The 18668-nt window shown below is 54.3% G+C and overlaps 1 protein-coding gene across 2 annotated transcripts in view; it reads right to left on the bottom strand.

Moving 5' to 3' along the window:
• The window catches only part of ERICH1 (glutamate rich 1), a 108572-nt gene that overhangs the window by 12230 nt on the left and 77674 nt on the right, over nucleotides 1–18668 (bottom strand). The window lies entirely within an intron of this gene.

The raw sequence follows: 18668 nt of genomic DNA, 5'->3' as shown, positions 1-18668 counted from the left end.
ATTAAAAAGGGGTGTATAACATGCCATGGGCTGGCAGACGAAGCGCTTGAGTGAATGACAGCTCCTTGTCTCCCATCCCTGGACAGGAAAAGTCTGCACTTCACTGAGAGCCTCGACTTCACATGCCAACTTCAACAAACTCTCACTGCACCTCTCCCAGGGGTCAGGCATTCACGCTATGTTATATCGTTAACTCCCAGCACAGCCTTCTAAGGTGGGACACATGACCGCCATCATTTTCCACACCAGCCAAGTTTTACAAAGTATCAGTGCCTTCCCAGAGCCATGCGGCCAGAGGGTAAGAAGATGGCTCTCCAGCCGCAGGCCAAGCACGTCGTCCTGTCCGTTTCACTGGCCTTCACGGAGGCCCGGGGTGCCTCCCTGCACCACCTGAACCTGACAGCAAGGCCACAGGGCTGTTGCTCACCCCAGGGCTCCTCTTGGCCTGAGAGTTCCATGTTCAGCCGCAGGGGAATTGCTGGCCCCTGGTCTCTGCCTTTTCCTTGGAGAAGCCTCTGTCCAACTGTGTGGTCATAGCAGAGAGACAGCGAGGGTCTGACAGGCTGGGGAGCCTAGGAAGAGGAGGGCGAGGACCAAGCTCTGGGCAGATCCCAGCTGCCTCCCCTAGTCCTCTCAGGAAGGGGAGGCCCAGCAGAGAACACAGGGGCCCGGGGGCCTGGAACATGCTGAGACCACAGTGCCGGACATTCCTGCTCAAGGGGCTGCAGCAGGGGAGCCTTCCTGAGGAGTGAGAAGCCAGCGGCCCCTCCCTTCCATTCTCGTCTAAATGGCCCTCTCTCTGTCCCCACCTGAGACCGCAGAGGAAGGAAAGCAGGTGCCATGAAGAAGCAACACGGGACCTTGAGACTTTCTAGATGGTTCATTATGAGGCTCTGGAAGTGCTGTGTGTGGAAATTATGAAATTACTTGATGTTATCTGCAGGCTAGCGAGGGCCCCAGGCAGGGAGAGAAGGGTGGAACTCTGGCCAGGGCCCCTGTGTCAGCTCAGAGCTGGCTGTGGGTGGACCTGCGTCCCAACTGTCTGCTGTGGAAATTCTACTTTACCGGGAGTTTCTCCTGAAGTTTGGTCATAACTTTTGGCCTCTTGAGAGTGGCGATCTCACAAACAGGACTGTTGTGACGGAGAGCAGGGCGTCCACCTGCACCTTCCTGGCAACCACTCCCCTGCACAGGGCATGTGGCTGCTCCCTGGTCCGCAGGCAGCTGGTGACCCTGGCCAGGCCCATCAGGGTGACCACAAGGGGCTGGGAGGGGCGTGGGACCTGAGAGGACTCCGTGGTGTCTTCTGGAACTCCTGTGGTGATCAAAGGCTCAGGGCTGCCTTTCTTAACATTCTGAAGTCAGCCTCAGGATGCGGCCGCGCAACAGAAAGCAAAGCCAGAGGAGGACGATGAGACGGGAGTAACACCCTGTGGGCCTTCCCCTCATTCCACCCACACCCTCAGGCAGTCCCTGCAGTTACAGCCCTGGGGTGAAAATCCTTCCTGCTTCCCTTTCAGAAGCTTTCATGAATGTTTCCTGGGCTCCCCCAATGCAGAGGCAAACAAGCCCCCTCTCCCAGCTCCCCTCCTGTGTGCCCTCCTGCAAACCCTTCCCCTCACGAACCTCGGGGTCCCAGGACCACCCTGGCTCAAACGTAAAGACTGAATGAGATGGGAGGGAGGGCCCAGCACCCGCCAAGGTTGCTTGAATCCAGCAGCGTCCTCTGCTCAGAAGGGCTCTCAGGGCCATGCAAACCCAGACAGCAGGACTCAGGCCATTGCTTGCATCCCATACCCCAATACAAAGCACCCCCAAAGTGATCAGCAGTCGTGGGCCCAGGGGATGGCTGAGGATCAGTCCTAAGGCTCTGACGGTCGCCGCCTCCTCTCCAGGTTCCTCCCATTTCAGCCAGGAGGCCAGAGGTCAGGCCAGGACCCAGTCCGAAGGTTGGAAATCATTAGGGACAAGCTCCTTTCTGTGAGACCAGTCACATGACAACCACATATGCCAAATTGAGCACACGTGATCACACATTCCCACCCAACACCCCCCTTCCTAGCAACACTCAGGGCTTCAGAGTGGCAACAAAAACTGCCGACACATTACCCCAGGATGCAGGTGGAACACGCAGATGACCAACCACACGAGATACAGCTGACTCACACCCTCCCGTGATCACCCACACGGACAGAGCTGACTCACACCCTCCCATGAACACCCACACAGACAGAGCTGACTCACACCCTCCCATGATCACCCACACGGACAGGGCTGACTCACACCCTCCCGTGACCACCCACACAGACAGGGCTGACTCACACCCTCCCGTGACCACCCACATGGACAGAGCTGACTCACCCCTCCCATGATCACCCACATAGACAGAGCTGACTCACGCCCTCCCGTGATCACCCACACAGACAGAACTGACTCACACCCTCCCATGATCACCCACACGGACAGGGCTGACTCACACCCTCCCGTGACCACCCACACGGACAGAGCTGACTCACGCCCTCCCATGATCACCCACACAGACAGAGCTGACTCACACCCTCCCATGATCACCCACACAGACAGAGCTGACTCACACCCTCCCATGATCACCCACACGGACAGAGCTGACTCACACCCTCCACCCCACGGACAGGCTGACTCACCCCTCCTGATCACCCACACGGACAGGCTGACTCACACCCTCCCATGATCACCCACACGGACAGGGCTGACTCACACCCTCCCATGATCACCCACACGGACAGAGCTGACTCACACCCACCCATGATCACCCACACGGACAGAGCTGACTCACGCCCTCCCATGATCACCCACACGGACAGGGCTGACTCACGCCCTCCCATGATCACCCACACGGACAGGGCTGACTCACACCCTCCCGTGACCACCCACACGGACAGAGCTGACTCACACCCTCCCGTGACCACCCACACGGACAGAGCTGACTCACGCCCTCCCATGATCACCCACATGGACAGAGCTGACTCACACCCTCCCGTGATCACCCACACAGACAGACTGACTCACACCCTCCCATGATCACCCACACAGACAGGGCTGACTCACACCCTCCCGTGACCACCCACATGGACAGAGCTGACTCACACCCTCCCATGATCACCCACACGGACAGAGCTGACTCACACCCTCCCTGTGATCACCCACACAGACAGAGCTGACTCACGCCCTCCCATGATCACCCACACAGACAGAGCTGACTCACGCCCTCCCGTGATCACCCACACAGACAGAGCTGACTCACGCCCTCCCGTGATCACCCACACAGACAGAGCTGACTCACGCCCTCCCATGATCACCCACACGGACAGAGCTGACTCACACCCTCCCATGATCACCCACACGGACAGAGCTGACTCACGCCCTCCTGTAACCACCCACACGGACAGAGCTGACTCACGCCCTCCCATGATCACCCACACAGACAGGGCTGACTCAGGCCCTCCCGTGAGCACCCACATGGATAGACAGAGCTGACTCACACCCTCCTGTGAACACCCACATGAGGCAGAGGTGACTCACACCCTCCCCCGCTGGACATGGCCTGAAGCCTGGCTCTGGGAGGAGAACAGGGGTACCCGTACCATCCTCTGCTGTGTTTACTGCCTGGTGCTGCCCACACACTGGCGGCACCCGCCCCCCGTGCCCGTGCTCCACGTCTGTGAGTATGAAAGTGTCAGGAGTTGGCTGCTCCGGACCCAGTGAGGTGGTGAAGGTGACTCAGCTGCCAGAGGGAACACAGGAGGCTGCTCAGAGAGAGGTGTGTGGGGCAGGGTCAGCCTGGTCATGCAGGCAGGTGAGGATGAGGGTGAGGATGGTGGGGATGTGCCCTGGGGTCTGTAACCTGAGTGGGAAGTGCAGAGGCCTAACAGTCCAATGTCTGCGCCTGGAAGTGGTGACGGATTGGGAGAGAAGTCTCGAGGCCTGGGTGTCTCCTGGGAATTTTGGTCTCTCCTCCCACAATAGACACTGCCAGGGAGCGGGGGCAATGCCAGGAGTTTTTTGTTTGTTTGTTTACATCGTGGTAAAATATACATGACATAAAATTTACCACCGGAGCCCTTTTTCAGTGTGCCGTTCAGCGGCACTGAGCGCTTCACACTGGTGCAGCCGTCCACACCAACGTCTCTAGAACATTCTGATCTTCCCAAGAACTGCCATGTTTACAGGCACTGACTAATTTTCTAGGATGACCTCGTCGGGTGATGTGAAGGTTTGCAGGTGCCGCCCCCACAGCTCCGCCCCATGCCTTTGCTCAGTCAACGCTGTACTTGTTGTACGGGAAGATTTAAAGCCCGTTCTCCGCTCTGGAACGCAAACCCTCCTCTTTTCCCAAAGGCGCTCCCTGTCCTTCCAGGGCTGGGCGAGACAACCCATGCTGCTTGGAACTCCCTCAGCTCCACAGCCAGGACACAGGCTCTACTCTCTGACTGGCAGGGCTGCGGGTCCCACTGAAACCTTTGTGCTCAGGAGACGAAAACTTTGTGGGATAAATGAATAAGGGAGGCTGTGACTTTTCCTCACTCTTGAATTTTGATGCTGCAGTGATTTGTCCCGGGGTCTCATTTTTCTATTGTGTGTCATATTTATCTTGATAACATCTGCTTTTCAGATAGTTTTTCTCAAAACTATTGTTGATTTCATCCAGTCTTGCTGACAATTTCTAATTAGCAGTAAAAATATAATAATAATGAATGCCAAGGCTGCAAGAAATGTTTAAAAATGATCTTATTTCAGATGAAAAGAAAGTGAAAGATCAAATAGACTAAAGGTTCTTAAAGCCCATGTTTCAAAAAAAATGTATGCAACTCTACAGTTCAATGTTTTATATTTCCCGTCTTTCTAAGAACAAGTTTCGAACACTGTTTTGGGGACAGCGACTACTAGAATAGAATAACAGAAGGTAAGTATCCAGAATACTTGAGGAAAATACAAAATAATAAGAATAAAGTGAAAAACCCAAAGAAAGGGGCAGACATTATGAACATAAAATTCACAAACAGGAAGCAGGAGTGGCCACAAGCCACAGACATGCTCAGTCCCACCAGTGCTCAGAAACACACAAACTTAGGTGAAATGGACAAAAATTCAGATCATCGTGGGCAACATAGCGCCCAAGTGGGTGACTTTGCCCTGGGGGACAATGGGCAATGCGTGGAGTCGTTTCTGGTTTCATAGCTGGGGTTGTCGTTATCATCTGTGGGTGGAGACCACGGATGCAGCTCAACGCCCCACAGTACACAGGATGCCCCACAGCAAAGAGCCGTTTAGCCAAAACCATCAGCAGTGCCAGACAAAGATGCCGAGACGCATGGAGGGAGGCAGATCGGCCAGAGCTCTTGGACGTTGCTGGTGGCCTGAGAAATGTACAACCAGTGTGGAGCCAGCGCGATGCCACCCAGGACAGATGGAGGCTGTGCACACCCTATGGCCTGGCGACTCTGTTCTGAGGTTTACGCCTTAGAAAACCTCTCACATTCAAGCACAAGGAGACCCAGCTAAACACGTGTATCGCAGCATTGCTATAACAAAAAATGAACACATCTGTCCAGGGGAAATGGATCAGGATGCACTTGTATGATGTACTATATGCTGCATTCAGTGAGGTACTCACAACAGCATGGTTAAATCTCAAAAACACAGTGTGGGAAGAAAAGGGCCCCCAAAGTACAGTAGTATTTATAGGAAGTTTTAAAGCCCTCAAAACAATATATCTTCCTGGGAAAATCTCAAGGATGTCTCCCAGAGAAACAGAAAAACCCTCCCTAAATTCACATGGAATCTCAAGGGACCCTGAATATGCAAAACCATCCTAAAAAGAACGAAGCTGGAGACTCACGTTTCCCGATTCAAAATTTCACTGCAAAGCCACAGGGATGAAAGCATCACAGTCCCGACATAAAGGCGGTGTGTGGACCAAGGGAACAGAGGCGAGGACCCAGAAATAAACCCTCACACTCCAGGTCGAATGGGCTTTGGCACGGCTGCCAGGACCCCTCAATGGGAAAAGACAGCCGCTTCCACCGATGGTGCTGGGAAACAGGACCTCCACGCGCAAAGGAATGAAACTGGCCCCTACCTTACAGCTGACAAAAGTCAATGCAAAATACATCAAAGGCCTAAATGTGAGACCTAAAACTGTGAACCTGTCATAAGGAAACACAGGGAAAACTGTGTTTTTTAGCTCAGTGGTTCCAGCAACCCCTTGAGTCCACGTCCCTGAGTGTCCAAAGCCTGGGACACCCCCAGGTGCAGTTTGAAGCCACGGGTGGCCAGACTGCAGGAGGGAACTCCGAGGGCCCCCGTGATCCCTTTTCCCTCCTTCCTTCCCCAGAGGCACCAAGAGGGCAGCCACAGCCCAGCCCACAACATCCACGATGTTGGATTTGGTAGTGACTTCTTGGAGGTGACACCAAAGGCCCAGGCGACAACAGAAAAAGCAGACAGTGGGACTGCGTGGAAACGAAAACATTTTGTCCATCAAATGACATTAAGAGTAAAACGGCAGTGCACACAACAGGGGAAATATTCACAAATCATGCATCTCGTAAGGAGTTAATAACCAGAATCTATAGAGAACTCCTAAAACTCAAAAAAACCAAACCTGATTCAAAAATGGCCAAAGGACTTGAATCAACATTTCTCCAAAGAAGATACAAAAATAGCTGATAAGCCCATGAAACGGTGCTCACCTCACCCGTTGGGATCCCTGCTATAGAAACAAAACAGAGAAGGTAATGAGTGTTGGGATCACTTGGAATCCTCGTGCACTGTTGGTGGGAATGTGAAATGGTGCAGCTACCGTGGAAGCTCCTCAAACAAGTAAACATAGAATTGCCACAGGATCCAGCAATTCCTCTCCTGGGCGTACACCCAAAACACTGAACAGGGTCTCGAAGATACGTCTGCACACCCATGCTCACAGCAGCCCCATCGGGCTGGCACCTTCAATAGCAGGTTTGTTTGCAGCTCACTCCAGCTCTAAGCACAGTGCCAGGCAGGCAGTAGGTGCCCACTGTGTGCACAGAAGGACAGCTGCCCTTGGCACCCACTCAGCTGGTCCCGGGCGTGAGAGGGGCCGCTGTGACACTGAGTCCCACACGGGATGACCACGGTGTCCAGAAGCCTCTGCACTTCCAAGCCCCGCTGAGCAGCCCAAGTCAAGCATCAGAAAATCAGGGAAAGGTTCTTTTTTTGTCTTAATTTTAAGAGTTTTGCCGCGCTATAACCTCTCTGCTCCCAGGAACCAGGTAACAGGGCAGCGTCGGGCAAGGACCTCGGAGGCCGGGCTGGGCTGCGGCTGCCCTCTTGGTGCCTCTGGGGAAGGAAGGATCACGGTGGCCCTCGGAGTTCCCTCCTGCAGTCTGGCCACCCGTGGCTTCAAACCGCACCTGGGGGTGTCCCAGGCTTTGGACACTCAGGGACGTGGACTCAAGGGGTTGCTGGAACCACTCAGCTAAAAAAAAAAAAGCAGCTCAGCACGAGTGGGCGTGGCCGCATCCGCCTCTCCCTGTGACCATTTCACGGTGAAACCCCCCGAGAACGGGCCCCTCAGCCTCAGGAAAGAGCCGGGAAATGCACGTCCGAGCTGACGAGTTTCCCTTGAGTCGCGTCAGGTCCATAGAAAACAGGCGTCTAAGTGTGGAGTCCCCCACACGGGTTTATCCGGGGCGACGACGCACGCCAAGCCCAGGCCGTCGGGACCAGCCAGAGCTTCCCTCCAAAGTCCCCGCCGGGCTCAGCGCCACTAACTACAGTGACGGCCGAGGCTGGCTGTGTGCGGGGCTGTCTATAGGGGGTTCACCTGCACCAACGCCGCGCCCAGCCCCCCGCCTGTCCTCCCTGCTACATGGGAGGTCTTGGGAGCCCAGATCACAGCCCGCGGGCGGCACAGCTGTGGTCGACCTGGACGCAGAGGCCGGCCCGGCCCCGACCTGCCAGAGGACCCCCGGGATGTGTCCAGGGACTCCCAGCAACCCGCCCCTGCACCCTCACACTCGCCTGTCATGACTGGCTTCCCAAGCAGGGTCCCTGGAAGCTCTGGCAACGGGGAGTGAGCACACGTGTCACCATCGAGTGGGGCCGACGCTCCCCCGTGTGTGTGTGTCTGTGTGAGTCTGCGGTCCACAGGCGTGCTGCACCCCACAGCGGGGACGGTTGGCTCACCAAAGTGTGGGTTCAACCAGCTCCGGATCCAAAGCGCAGCAGGTCCTTCAAGGGTTCACCCCATTTAACTTGCAAGCGGCTCTTACGGGGCAGGTGCGGTGAGTCCCCACCCTGGGGGCCGTTCAACCAGAGCGAGAAGGCTTCCGCCTCGGGAGGGACAGCCCAGAGCTGCGCCTTGCCAGGGCCACCTGGTGCAGCGAGGCCGTGGGCTCCTTCGTGCCATCCCTCAGAGATGCAAAAGCTGGGATCCTGTTACTAGCATTCTCTGTGGAAAACACTCAGCCTGGGGCTAATGTCGCTCTAAGGCGGCTGAATCCCTGTGCCCCGGCCACCTCCACGGCCCTGAGCCCAGCTGGGCGTGCACAGCCTACCTGAAACTCAGTCGCGCGGCCACGTGGGCTTCCACGTCAGCTGGGAACTGGGTGCAGCCACAACCAGGGAGCCAAGGCCTCGGATGTGTGGAAATCACTGATGCTTTCTGCTAGAGACTGTCCTTCTGCTCACGGGATGCCTTTTCATCGTTCCTCCCTCACAGAAAATACTCTCAGCTCTTCCCAAAGGAGACAGCCCAGAGAGCCTTCCTCTCCCAGGTTTAGCTCAGAATTGGGGTATCTGCATGGGTTCTGCCCCACTTGGGCCCAACAGAGTCTCCTCATGGACAGAGGCCTGTGCACTGAGCACAAGCCCTCCACCAAACCCTCAGCCCTGTCCCAACAAATGCAGCACAGCAGACAGGAGATCTGCAACAAAAGCACAGTCCAAATGAAGGGTCGCTGCTGCAGTGGCTGTGCAGCCTCCAACACTGCGACCTCCGGGCAGGAACGGTGCAGACCTGATGAGGCCCCAGATGTGCTCCCAGGAGGGGTGCTCTCGGCTCTGCCCTCCTGTCCAGAATCCTCCATGACTTCCAGGACATGTGTTGGGAATCGCCTTCTCAGCATTTCCCAGCCTGCACAGCCCACTTTCTGCAGGGTCCGAGGGTTGGTTCAGGACTTTGAGCCAGATTTCAAACGCACCCAAGGCATCCAAACCACCTCACCAAGTCCGTTCCTTGTGCAGTGACCACACCAGGGCTGCTTCCTGTTGCCTGAAGGCTAACGACCTGTTTCTGCTTCTCTCTTCTCTCTGCAGCCACTGTGGCTTCTCTGGGCCCGCCGGGCCTGCAGCTCCTGACTCTGTAGTTGTGTCTGCCCTGCTGGAAACAAGCTGGATCTGGCCACACTCGTTCTGTGAAACACCCGGTGAGGTTCTGCGAGCAACAGCCTCGTCCCAGGCATCCTGCATTCCTAGCCGCTTCCCAGAGCTGCCGCCCTGGGACCTCTTGGCCTGAGTGAGTGGGTAAAAGCCATGGCTGTGCCTGATTCTGTGGCTCCTGGGCTGGGCGTTCCTCCAGCCCCATGTGTCTCCATCACGCTGCCCGGGATTCCATCCTCACCGCATGCTCGGGGTTTTGCTAGGGCAGCTCGCCACTCTTGGGGTGGATTTCTGTGTACCCTCAGAGCCGGCTGGCCTAGAAGCAGAGCCCTGTGTGCCTGTTCTGGCTGTTTCTCCCGTGGAGTCATCCAGGGCCCAGCTCCTGCTGCCTGGCTCTGCTCATGGCCACTGCAGATGCTGAATTCAAGAGAAGAGGGCAGGGAAGCTGTGTGGGGCGCTCCGCCGTGAGGATGACATCACGGGGCCACAGAACCTAGTGGGGTACGGAAACGCAGCCCCACTGTGTGCCCAGGAGCAGGAGGAAAGCTGGGGAGCTTCTGCCAGTTCCTGTCACAGGAGCCACGGCTGCTCAGCTGGGCAGTGGAGGAGCCGGGAGTCAAACAGTGCTTGCCTGATGTCCACACCCCCCTGTAGTCACCAGCCATGCGAGGGCAGAGCAGCCAGGGCCCTGCTCTCAACACGTAGCCTGCTCTGGCCACTGCAGGCAGCCGAACAAAATGCAGGGGCCAGGCTTTCTGCTGAGGACTTTGACAAGCCCCTAAGTTCTGTGGACTGTGTTTTGTCAGGGCAGGATTTGATGCGGAAGCAAAATAATACCTTTACACAGAAGCCTGCTCTCCAGGAGGTCCTGATCATTTACTTCCGTGACCTGGGGCAGCAGTCAGGCTGCGGGAGCACAGCCCAGGCACAGCACCTGCGAGGAAGGGCCCAGCGTCCTGTAGAAGCTCCCACCATGCGTGGAGCGCCCGGCCCTGGCCTTGGCATTTCTTTGCTTTTACTTACATCTGCGATTCCAGAGCCTCCCAGTGTCCTAAGACCTTGTTTACAGGGCTTTGGGCCAGTTCCAACATTCCCGGGGCTCTATGGGAAGCCCAGCGCCAGACAGCCAGGTTCATACCCTCAGCCAGCACGGGCCGTGCTCTTCGGGGAGGAGGCCTGCTTGAGCAGTGCTGTGGGCAGGTGGGCCGGTTGTGCCTGAAAGGAGGGCAGTTGATGAAATGCACCTGGGAAGGTTCGTGGGTTCAAAACTGTCTTGTCAGGAGGGAACTGAGTGTGGGTCAGAACAAGGCCACGGAGGTGGCATCCACTGAGCTGTGATTGTGTACGAGGGCAGGATCTCGCTTAAATACAGTGAAACTGTCTTGCGATGGAAACTCCCTTTGCAAACAGCTCATGATTCTGTTTGTGGATAATTTAAGTTGCAGTCGTGTCTCCTGCCTTATGACAGCTAATTGCAATCACTCCTCCCACAGGAGGTGTGTCTAACCCACCTGAACGTGGCTATCCCTGAAGCCATTCCACCCTTTTGCTGCGTCAGCATTGACCCAGAAACCCCATTTTGACCCCGGCCTGTCATCGTCAAGAGCAAGGCCACGGCAGTCACGCGCTGCCGTTGTGCACAGTCACTGCTTGGTGGACGCCGCCTCCGTGGCCTTGTTCTGACCCACACTCAGTTCCCTCCCGACAAGACAGTTTTGAACCCATAAACGCCTATCTTTCCAGGTGCATTTCACAACTGCCCCCTACTAGTCACCACCGCCCCACCTGCCCAGAACACTGCAACGGAAACCATCTCTCAAGCAGGCCTGGCTGAAGACCACGGTCCGTGCTGCTGAGGTCATGAATGTGCCCAGCGTGGCCACCTGGCACTGGCCCTTCCCCATCTGGGGAAGCTGGAACTGCCCAAAGCCCTGGTCTTGGATTCTGCATTTTCTACTCAGATAAAGACACTGGGATCTGGGTCTGAAGCGCAGTCCGTGTTCCTACTCATCCCATCACGGAGCGTCTGTGACCCCAGGTCATGCTGCCTATTCTTCCCAGGCTGCATATCAGGGTACACATATCAATGTATACCATCAGGATGAAATATCTTCCTAGAAGTGATAGAGAAATAAATGAGGCGATGATTTGAAAAGCACTTTGAACTAAGAATTCTGAGCCTCTGGGCTGTCACTCTGGGCAAACCACAAAATATCAAAGAGCCTGTCTGTCATCAGCCACCAATCCAGTTAGCAGACAAGACCGAGCACCCTGGATTGAGAGGCAGCCCGGTTTTTCAGAACAAGTTCTGTTGTTTACTAGCCTCCTGGCCTTAATTAAGTTTCTTATTTCCTGAGCTTGTGTTTCCAGGTGAGATTCTCAAGAGACAAAGGAGAATAATGCTCCCTAAAAGCTGCCGCACACACACCCTGTGCGTGCCCATGACATGTCCCAAGCCCTGATGGGGAGTGGCTGATTTTGTAGCACACGGCTGTCATCTGCACTTTACAGAGGAAGAAACTGAGGGGGCTGAAATACTTGCGTGAGACATGGAAGCAGTCAGTGGCAGAACTGAAGATAAACGAGAAACTGAGAGGAATGCCGCCTAATCAAAGGACTGCTGTGGAGAAGGTCCTCATGAGAAGGCAGCAGGTGCTCCTTTTTTATAGCAAAAATGTTAATTCTTTCTATTTCGGCCGAACTTTTCACATCCCAATTCCTCTCTGGAGCTGCTGACACACAAGCCCCAGGTGGCAGCACGAGCTCTCGCTGCCTGCTTATGTTTTTTTCTTGCTTGTGACCCAGAAAAATTGCCAAAGTCAAGGAACATTCTGTAATGAGATTTAACTATGAAAAAGGAGATTTACTCCCATGAGTGTCGAATGGCACAACTTGTTTGTCAGCTAAGACCGCTGCTTTCCAGTCCTAATTCTGTTCTGGTAGATGTTTTAAGTATTTCATTTTTGTTTTGTTTCTAGTGAGAATGTAATGTGATAGGAGGCTAACCTCAAGCTGCAGACGTAGAGAATCACCTGGAATTATCACAGGGCGTTGCCCTGTGAGGATCTGGGCACTCCAGGTGGTGAGCGGCATGTGCACGAGAATGTATGGATGGAAAGAGTCCACGCAGGTTATAAGATTCCTCAGTCCATGTCATCAGTGTTGGTTCCTCGGGGACGGACCTGGAATACTTTTCCACATTGGGTGCAGCTGGGACTGAAGTTCTTCCAATTTGATTTTGACAAGAGCCAATAAAAGCTGGAAACACCGGACAATTGAAAATACTAGAAATTGTTAATTTCCTTAAAAATCTCAACTTTGTTTCAATTAAGACTTCCAAACCACTGCTTCCAGAGTCAGTGAGTTTTGAGGCAGATGTGGAAGGCAACAAAACACTCCAGGATAGTTCAGCTCACTTTTCGGCCTCACGCGGGATTCGCCCTGATGCTTCCCCTGCCCCTATTTATTAGGAGAAAACTTGAGTCAGCCCCTCTGAGACCCACTCCCAGCTTCTCACTTCTGAAGGTGGTTGACGTTTCCTTACTTACCCAGGACAGATGGAGGCAGAACACTTGACATTTAATCTATAATTTTACATAGAAACAGAGACATCGGTGGGAAACGATGGGTCATGTGCTGGAGTCTGACCATGAGTTGATTTTCAAATTTCCTTAATTCTAGCGGAGGAAAGTGGTACAAATCTGTGTGTAATTAATAATGCCACAGCAAACAATATTCATACTTTAAAAAGAAATCAGCCATTTAGGAGGCCACTTAATGGCCAAATATAAGCAGTGTTTACAGGGCCTCATTTTCAAAATTAAAAGAGAAAAAGAAATCGCCAAGTCCCCTTAAGTAGAAATCTTGAGGAAATTGATGCAAAGTGACATTGACAGCCTTAACCCTGGCTGGCTTTAATTAGCTTGGTAAAGGTTAATAGCTTGTATCGTAACGTATTTCCTCAAAGGTCTCTCTCATTCCACATCTAAAGGCCTTTTCACACAGATCATTCAAATTATAGCTTAATAATATTTCTTGATTAACTGCACTGGGAGGAGGCAGTGTGTCTGAGCGTGATCTAACCAGTGGAGAACGCAGTGGCCGTCGAGCCTGGGTTTGCTGGCGGTGGACCTCCTCCCGGAGGAGCCTTCCCCTCCCCGCCCTTTCCTCTCCTGTCTGCGTTGTCCAGGCTCATCTCAGATGCTGCCTCGTCGATGAAGCTCTCCTTGGTCCCTGCCAGACCTCATCAGAATCAACGCCCCCGCGCGCTGCCGGCCAAAACCCTACGGTGCCTCTGGCTGCATGCAGTCCTTTCTTCTGACCCCATCTCGCCCTCCAGTCTCCACTCGTCTCAGGTCAATAGCTTTTTCCAAGGAGGCATCTATTAAATGTTTAAAGAATAGATTCGCAGCTGCCACCTGCTCAGAGCAGTGGGAGACCATGTGTGAAAATGGCCTGCCAGGCGGCCTGTGCCCTTGCAGGTTCCTGATTCAAGGAGAACTTAGGGAAGGCCCAGAGATGGTTTCACTTTGGGTGAGAGCACATGCAAGAAGGGGCGCGTGCAGATTCTTCACAAGCCCTCCTTGGACATGGGCCCACCATCCCAGCACTTAACACGACTGGCCCAGGTGGCAGAGGCGCTGGTGTCCATCAGGGCCTGCAGGTCGGGAATGCACACTGCTAACTGCAATTTGCTTTGCTCTAATTCATCTTAGCAGGGGAATTGCTGCAAAGAACATCCCTAAAAAGAATATCATGGTCTGGACTTTTTTTTTTTTTTTTTTTGAGACACAGTCTCACTCTGTCGCCCAGGCTGGAGTACAGTGGCGCGATCTCTGCTCACTGCAAGCTCTGCCTCCCAGGTTCACGCCATTCTCCTGCCTCAGCCTCCCGAGTAGCTGGGACTACAGGCACCAGCCACCACACCCGGCTAATTTTTTGTATTTTTAGTAGAGACGGGGTTTCACCATGTTAGCCAGGATGGTCTGGATCTCCTGACCTCGTGATGTGCCCGCCTTGGCCTCCCAGAGTGGAATGTTCTGCATTGATCTCGTGAGGCGCTGGCTCCCTTCTTGGGGAGTTCTCACCAGCTCAGAGGGTCAATGTGAGTGAACCGATGTGTGCCACACACCCAGGATGTCTACAGGACTGGGGGCTGGAAAATTGAGTGACACCTCTTGCCCTGGCGCTTGTGGCAGGCAGTTCCAGGCAACCAACAGGAATCCCTCAGGCTGTGGGGCTGGACGGGAAACGGCAGCCTCCTGAGTGTGCAGGTGGGAGACGCCGAGGCGCTTGCTGGAACCCGGCCCTAAGCAAACTGCGGTTTTTGCTGGGCCCTCCCTTTGCTACTGGAAGAGTCTTGTCACATGGATAAGTACCCCTGCCCCTCACGGCCCCAGGACACCAGGTGCCCTTCAAGGTCCAGGGGAAGGCGCCCTGCCTGGCACAGCCTGGACTCTCCTGTACACAGCCGGGGACTGCTTCACACCGGGTGCCCGCATCCTGCCTCTCGTTAAATATTGAATGCGATTCCTGCGAGTTCTCTGGCATGAGAGGGTAACGCAGTAATGGGGTCGCAGCAGGGACGGGAAGCTGGCCGGGCGCAGGCTGCGGTGCGGCACAGGGGGACCAACCAGAGGGAAAGGCTGACCCCCTGGGTGTCTCAGAGTCTGGCAGATTCCAGCCTCTCCATGGCCCGGCTCTCATGGCACGCCCCATCCAGGGAGCATTTTGCACACTGGGGATAGGACTGTCACGGTGATGGGCGGCACTGATGGTCACCAGTGTGCAGGGCCCTGGGCCAAAGCCCCGTCCCTCCTGCCCCTGCCGGCTGGGCCCTGGCAACTCCCCCGAGCCCCACACCTTTGAAGAAAACCACATTCCCGCCAAGCCATCCTCAAAGGATGGACTTGGTGTCCATGTCTGTGTCTTGGGACTCTGAGCGATGGGACGGCGTCTGGAATGTCACTGAGCCGTCCGTGATTTCGGGAGCTTGTGGGATGTGGCGTCAGGCACGGGGCGGCTGCCAGGGCTGTCTGGACGGTTGTGGGCACCACTTCCTTTTGTCTGTCGTTTTTATTGCAGTGAGGAAGCAGGATTCAGATTTGAAATGATGTTTGTAAGTAGATGCTAAACTCAAATGATAAGATGTGTGACCGAAAAAGGAGGCACGGACTCAGCGCCTGGAGAGACACCCGGAATCGTGCTCCCAGCAGGGTGCAGCCCCCTGAGCACCAGCACCGTGGGCCTGACGGGCAGGCGGCTGTCCAGGAGCAGGAGTCCCGTGGGCCTGAGGGGGGCACACTGGGCTTTGTCCAGCTGATGTTACATTTTAAGTAGGGACGCAAATTGAGGAAGATGTCTGTTATGTCAAGTCTTGGCCGCATGGGGCCACTGCTGCAGGCATCACTGTGTGGCCTCCTGGCCCCGTCCTAAGGCGAGTGCCTGGCATCCTGGCCCCGTCCTAAGGCGAGTTCCTGGCATCCTGGCCCCGTCCTAAGGCGAGTGCCTGGCCTCCTGGCCCCGTCCTAAGGCGAGTGCCTGGCCTCCTGCTCGTCTGGCCCCATCCTAAGGCGAGTGCCTGGCCTCCTGACCCATCCTAAGGCGAGTGCCTGGCCTCCTTCTCGTCTGGCCTGTGGCAGGCTGGCTTCAGGGCTTCTGCAGAGCGTGGCTCCTTCTTCCTTCCCATAGGCTGTGGTCATCGTCTCTGTAAATTCAGTCTCTCGCTGGGGCCCACAGGTAGTGTTTTCTTGCTTGTGATGCTGAAAAATTGTCAAAGTCAAGGAAGATTCTTTAAATGAGATTTTGCTATGAAAGAGGAGACCTACTCATGGGAGTCAAACAGCACAACCCATTTGTGAGCTAAGACCGCTGCTTTCCAGGCCTAATTCTGTTCTGGTAGATGCTTTAAGTATTTCATTTTCATTTTGTTTCTAATGAGAACGTAATGTGATACAAGGCTAACCTCAAGCTATACACATAGAGAATCACCTGTAGCAAGTTCACAGGAGCCCAGCGCCTTCCAGGAGCTGCGTGAGTGGTGTTCAGGGCCTTGCTGCATCTCTCCCTCTCTGCCCCAGCATTGGTCTTAGGAGGGAAACATCCAGCCTGACCCGTTCTATGACAGACGTGTCGCCAACCTATCCAAACACTTCTCTCCCCGCAGCAGGTCTTGGGGCTGCTAAGTGGACCTGGGGTGAGTGGGGCAAGGTTTACCAGCAACGCCTACATGTGCGTTTCGGACTCGGCCCTGCACCCACTTCCCAGCAAGCCCAACAGACGCTGAGCACTCGCGGGAGGCTGGGCCCCAAACACACTCTCTGCTCTCTCAGAGGCAGGAGCTACGGGGCCCAGGACCAGAAGGACTGAGATCCTTCTCCTCCCACGGGCTGGCCACTGCTGTAATCTCTCCTCTTTGCTTTCTGAAAAATGAAATTTTTATCGAAGACCTGAGTCAGGGTGAGGGGATTTCAGAGGCAAATTCCACACAGAGCAGTGAAGCTGAGTTTCGCTGGCCCCGGGGGGAGGTGGGTGCAGCCCTCTGTAGGAAAGGCCCCTTTCCCTCGGCTGGCACTGGAATCTGCGTCGAGCACTGTCCTTGCATCGGGACGCACCTGCAAGGAGACCCAGTCCAGTCCCCACCAGAAACACGAGGCCTGGCCTGGGCCTTGTGGACTTTGCCCCAAAATGATTTCCTGTTGTTGAATAAACTTTCAATCTAACTTTCCCCCGAAATAACACCAGCAGGGTTTATTCTGGTATTTTTAAGTAAAAGATGCTTTGATTATTTAGAAAACACCGCATGCCGGATACTGTGCTTGAAAAGGGAAATCTCTTGAACTTTATGGCAGACAGTCGCATTTTCCTTACTGTCCCCCAACCCTCATCTTTCTTCTGAAGGAATTCCACAGCAGACCTGCAGTCATCCTGCCATTGTTCCCCCAGCCCTGACCCACTTCCAGGGTGTGGCTGTCCATGGTGTCAGGAAGGCCTCTGTGGTATCAGGGAGGCGACCGTGCTGTCAGGGAGGCGACTGTGGAGGTTTGGGAGTTGGCGGGAATTTGAATTTCTGTAATTTTGCTTTGCTGCCCAGGCTGGTCTGAAACTCCTGGAAGCAATCCTCCCACCTCAGCCTCCCAAAGTGCTGGGATTACAGGCATGAGCCACGGTGCCCAGCCCAGAACTCTGAACTTCTAGGACTTTCAGCTCCTGTATCTTTCACCGCAGCTCTAGCCCTGCTATCCACTTCACAACTGGCCCCCACTGGCTCCTTCTGTTCTGAAACGGAACCCGGTGCTAACTGGATGATCAGGCATTTCTGCATGTTGAGTGCCGCGTCTGTACATCCATGAGATGCACTGAGATGCATGTTTTTGGCACTGGCTACTCTCGTTTGTCTCCAGCACGCAGTTACTCGAGGATGAAATGCAGCAGAGAAACATGGATTGTTTAATTAAAGCAGGAGCTCTTATAATTCTTTCTCTGAAGGTTTGGCATTGGCCTTGCAAAATGGCAGCCATCATCAAAGGTTATCAAAACTCACTTGCTCCTCAGCAGGGGCTTAATGACGTCTTCATGAACTAAATATTATGAGACTCAACCAGGAGAAGACCACGCTTACTCAAACTGGCTTCACAATGCCACAAACTAGAATGACTTTGAGAAAACTTAATTAGAGCAATTCAAAAGCTCTAATTAAAAGGAGAAACAAGAACATTTTTCCCTGCCCGCAGCAGCCATATGTATTCAGGGTGATTCTCCATAGATTAAAAAAAAATGATCCTATCAAGAGTAACAATTTAAGTCCTACAAAAATCTTTAGCTCTCACAAAGACTAAAATTGGGAAATTTGCCTAAACTGGTGTTTAATTAAATGCAGAACAGAAATCCATTTTGGAAACTGCATTTTATTCCCAAGTAAGAAAACTGGCATCGAGGGGGAAACTGATGGAAGCTGCCAGGCAGATGAAGTATGTCCCAACAGCACCAGCCTGTCCTTGGGTCCTGTGGCCGAGCCCCTTCCGCGAGGCTGGATGCTGATGGAGCCGTGCAAGCCGCAGCCCCACTCCGAGGGCCACGTCCACTTGGAGGTGCATCAGAGCCCCGGCTTGCCCCAGCTTCCCCTGCACCTGCACTTGGTTGTCATGAAGAAGACGGCAAAGGAGGGCCTGGTGGTGTCTGCTATGAACAAGAATACAGGCGATACGTGACCTCTGCAAATTCCCTGCTGGTGCCTCTGGTGAGCGTCCAGTGAACCAGGTGCCCCAGGG

The sequence above is a fragment of the Nomascus leucogenys genome, chromosome 4, assembly GCF_006542625.1.
Source record: "Nomascus leucogenys isolate Asia chromosome 4, Asia_NLE_v1, whole genome shotgun sequence".
Lineage (NCBI taxonomy): Eukaryota > Metazoa > Chordata > Mammalia > Primates > Hylobatidae > Nomascus > Nomascus leucogenys.
This window is presented reverse-complemented; position numbering and strand designations above follow the sequence as displayed.